The sequence below is a fragment of the Penaeus vannamei genome, chromosome 33, assembly GCF_042767895.1.
Source record: "Penaeus vannamei isolate JL-2024 chromosome 33, ASM4276789v1, whole genome shotgun sequence".
NCBI lineage: Eukaryota > Metazoa > Arthropoda > Malacostraca > Decapoda > Penaeidae > Penaeus > Penaeus vannamei.
The window spans coordinates 28,200,011-28,205,010 of record NC_091581.1 but is presented as its reverse complement, the minus strand read 5'-3'; the positions used below and the strand labels follow the sequence as shown (position 1 = coordinate 28,205,010).

Genomic DNA, 5,000 nt, shown 5'->3' with positions numbered 1-5,000 from the left:
TTTCATTCTAGAATCAACCTCAGTACCAACGAAGAATGTCTACCTGGGAATGGTCTTCTCATATATACATACACATGTTCTAGGGAGGTAATGTATGTATGTATGTAGACAGATTTGACAATTGTTAAATATATTAACACAATAAGGCTATAATGTATTTGTTTTGTTTATGAAACCATAAATTTCTCTCATAAGTATGGCCTCGATGGCGCAGTAGGCAGCGCGTCAGTCTCATAATCTGAAGGTCGTGAGTTCGAGCCTCACTCGGGGCAAAATTTTCGTAGCATTAGCATATCAAATAAGAAGCAATGCAAGTGCCTAGATTATTCGTGGAAAGTCAATACTTCACACTGCTTGCCAAGCACGCTTCTGTATCTCAATACATAGTGTGTACAGTGATATACATGTGCATATCTCCATATCTATACTTGAATGTATTTAATACTTAAACATAGCGGGAACAGTCCATGCCTTTAACATGTCTCCAGATCAGTCCATATGTACGTGTTGTCAGACCAGTGTTAACTCTCTGTCCTACACCCTACTGATGTGTCCATTGGTGGTGCACATCCGTCATCACAATACACACAACACAGGGGGACCATGCCTATAGATGGTGTTATCCGATCGCAGTCCACGTGGAAACCATTAACCCGAATTGATCCGAGCATCTTAGGATAATACTTGGTCGCGATGTCATGCCACTGATGCTACGCTACATGCTTTAAATGATGCACTGCCCGCGATGCAGTTTCAGCCACTTTGAAGGAATGTTAAGCAATTCGTTTTCATCAGAAATGCAGATCTCTCAAGGAGTATTACATTGTCTGCAAGGTGTTGGGCCTTGACCTCGTTTATATAAAACCGAGCCGATAGATATGGAATAAATTTTTGAATTCATTAATTATATAGACATTAAAAACCGTATAGACACACACATATGTACACACACACACACACACACACACACACACACATATGTATACACATACACATACATTTACACACACACACACACACACACACACACACACACACACACACACACACACACACACACACACACACACACACACACACACACACACACATATATATATATATATATATATATATATATATATATATATATATATATATATATATATATATATATATACACACGTACTGTATATATGAACCGCACAACGTGACTCCGCCCTCACTGAGCTGTAAGGGGTTTACCTACCAAGAGTATAAGAAGATTTAAACTTCGGTTAAGGATGATGATAAAATACATGTTGAATAAATCTTTGATCTAGAATAAGCTATTCTTTCTGTGCTCTTTGTTATTGTTGTCTTGTCAATAATACCAAATTTATGCAGTCTATTTATCCCAAAGAGAATGAGTAATAAACAAATAATAGGATCGTATAAATAATTCTCAAAGCTTAATGCCGTATCGTTCTCCACCGCTAATTACTGTATCAATTATGTAATACCAGTTTCTTTGATAATCGTGATTTTAGAATGAATTCAATTTGCGCAAAAGACTTCCTCTTCCTCATTTGTTTTGTAATGCTTTATGTATTTATTTATTCCCTAAGTATTTAGCTGTTTTTTCATGAATACGCTTCTCTGAACGTACTTTCATAAGTGTATAAGCAAGAGAAGCCGATAACAAAAAAGTACACTTGATGATTTTCAAAAAAGTTGGTCGGATTGAATTTTTTATATAGTTATTTGATGAATAATCCTATTGTTATAAATGAAATATCAAAATACTCTTTCGCCTTCGTATTTCAAAACTCCTGGAATATCTTTTATTTACGAATCAGCAACACATAATCTTGCAGACCCATTATTCATTCGCAGAGTTATTGCAATGATGATAACAAAATCAAATGACAAAATTGACTCGTCGTTACTTGTGTTTTTTAGAGAGTCTGACAAATCTCATTATTCACACATTTATGGACGTGATGTGTTACGTAAGTGCGTAATGGATCTCTTATTCAGTTCTTTTTGGGCAATGTCTTCCCTGGAAATAATGGCGGTCGTGTAATATTTTTCCTTGAAGTATGTCTTGCAATTTTAATGGTTCCAGCATGATGTTACATAATCTTGGGAGTACACGCAGAAATGGATATTCACATAAAAAGGTCTGTATACATATCCTATGCATATATACCTGGATTTCCCCGCGTACTCATAGGTATGCTCGTTTTAAATTATGAATATCTAATATATATGTTATATATATAGTTATACAGAAAGCGGCTAATAAAATGAAAGTGCAATTTATTTATATGTGTATATATGTGTATGTGTGTGTGCGTGTGCGTGTGCGTGTGTGTGTGTGTGTGTGTGTGTGTGTGTGTGTGTGTGTGTGTGTGTGTGTGTGTGTGTGTGTGTGTGTGTGTGTGTGTGTGTGTGTGTGTGTGTGTGTGTGTGTGTGTGTGTCTGTGTGACGTGATGGTATTTATTCATATCACTATTCCCGTAAGCACTGATACGAACAGTTCGACAAGCAAATTGCAAAAAACTACATACCATTTTTTTACATGTGTAACAAAATTAACATAACAAAGAATGGCATCTAAATTAGATAGATCACACTTACATAACCTTAGGATCTGAAAACCCGTTATGTTGAATAGTTACCGAGCATTAGAAAGAATTACAAGATCAATATGTTTACAGGCCTAAAACAAAGTAAAAAATATTTATATGTATGTAAAAAGTTCAAAGTAAAACACTGAATTAAATTAACTTACAATAAACTGATAAACAAAATGTTTCTATCAGCCATATTCGCATAGTAAACATATAAGCATATATAAACATGTGGTAAATTTGGAAATGCTACCCCACACCAGTTTTTCGGTGAATAGAGTAACTTTCCAATAGCTTTCGTAGTTTTTCGAACGAATCTAGCACTTCGAATCTTTCGCAAACGAAGAATAACTACGATATCGGTCTCGATAGTTGGGAGGGTATTATAGGCCTACATATCTGGGAATTTCGAGAAATATCGGTAGAATACAAGTAAGCATAGTATATTATCACATTTCCGGGTTGGATAGGGGCTCCACCCACTTAAAACCCCTTACAGGGAGGGCTGTCGCCCCCCCACCCCCGCCTGATCTACAAAATCTTCACCTCTTATGTTCCGGCAGGAGAGACCCAGACCCAGGGACAGTTTTAACCTCATCTTACCTTCAGGCAAAACTCCAGACGAACCAGACTGCGGGTCACTGGGATCGTCGGGCTATTCCAGGTCGCTGTTGGTAGGAATTACAATCGCTTACAGTAAAGTTACACTGTTTTCTTCGTTTTGTTTTGGGGCCCTTTTCCATGCACCACAAACCCACTCGTGTTTGTCATTTCTGTAATGACACGATGTCTTACAGCGCGGGCATTGTACGTCTACTGGCAGTACACCGTGATCTCGTAGATTTAGTAAGCTTGCTTCGTTATTTTGTTGATATTTCGCAGTGAAATCAAAATATTTTGTTCTAACACCCTCCACACTGTCTAGCCATGATGGAACTGATTTGAATTTCATCTGCCTTCTCCTAGGCCCAGCTTCTATTGTCACGTGATGATCTATTCTATATCTGATTGGTTCTATTGAGTATCTATGTTCACGTCACGTTCACGCACGAATCTAATTGGCTCATTTGATTTCCTTGCTTACGTCATCCGCTACAAATCCGTCCGATTTCTCGTCGCTCTTAACGACTTTTTGTCATTTTGTCGCGGCGCTGGAGGCGGAAGGTGACTGCGGCTCCTGGAAACCGTGGATTTTATACCCTTTACAACTCCGTTATTTTCAATTTGCGCCGAATATGGTATAAAAAAAAACGATCATAGAATGATGTATTCTACCACATGATAAGTTCAGATTCTTTAAATTAGGTGTTGGGTTGCATTTCTAATAAAACCAAACATATAAGCATGTAAGTTTCGCTTCAAATGTGTACGTCCAAAGAAAGTAAAAAATGCGTAGATATTAAATTATTCTAATTACAAAAAATAGTGCAATTTACAGTGCCATACAAATATCCCTTGAAACTATTTCTATTTCTGGTGAAATTGGTAGTTGCTGAGCATTCATAAAATGAGGGTGAAACTCTTTACTAGTAGACTGAAAACTTTTACCTTTTACCTTTTACCTTTCATGTTTGCTTATTTTCTCTGTTTTTATGGAAGAGATGAAAACTTTGCCCCGAGTGAGGCTCGAACTCACGACCTTCAGATTATGAGACTGACGCGCTGCCTACTGCGCCATCGAGGCCATTTCAAGTGCAGAAATTCCCGGTTATATCTGCTTGTGATATAATTAGTAGTAATTACAATTAATAGTTATTAATGTCTGCATATATCCACTAATCCCCAGACAAATGGTCACTTACTACCAATAATATATATTTTTTAAAGAACTTGAAAAAAAACAAAGTTTGAAGAATAAATATCTCGGAAATTCATTTGGACCTGAAACATTTACAATGATGGGAGGAACACAAATCAGATTAGGTGAATGTAGATGGCGGTGATACCTAAGCTCAGCACAGTATTGAGCTCAACTTTTAAAACTTTTAGATACAGCACCTGCTACAAATTGCAACAGTTCAAAAGCTCTATACGAATACCATAGACCTCGTATGTTTGCCAAATACATGAATGGAATATGATTGACATTTCCCCACAGCCATGGTAGAATCCTAAGGTTACCATGTAGGTTGCAACCAACGAGGCAGTCAAAGAGGCAGTTTTCTTATTAAGGAATCATTAATGCTTTTGGGAAGTCTTTTCAAATAATGCACTAATAATAAATAAATAAATAAAGAGACATTCCACACAGCCTGTAAAACACTATGCCTTATAAAGTAAGACACAAAAAAATAACTAATCCGATCAAAACTCACATAATTACAGTTTAGATTCCAAAATATTACTTCAGAGGAAAACGCAGCAAAAGCCCTTTCTCCAAGCCTAAGACCTCTATAGATTTTCTC

At 36.8% G+C, this 5,000-nt stretch overlaps 2 non-coding genes across 2 annotated transcripts; one reads left to right on the top strand and one right to left on the bottom strand.

Annotated features, from left to right (window-relative positions):
* The first annotated feature begins 199 nt into the window (after positions 1–199).
* TRNAM-CAU (transfer RNA methionine (anticodon CAU)) lies at positions 200–272 on the top strand. The gene has a single exon. It is a non-coding gene; the product is annotated as a tRNA-Met (tRNA).
* Positions 273–4,206: 3,934 nt separating this feature from the next.
* On the bottom strand, positions 4,207–4,279 carry TRNAM-CAU (transfer RNA methionine (anticodon CAU)). Its single transcript has one exon. It is a non-coding gene; the product is annotated as a tRNA-Met (tRNA).
* Between the last annotated feature and the right edge of the window lie 721 nt (positions 4,280–5,000).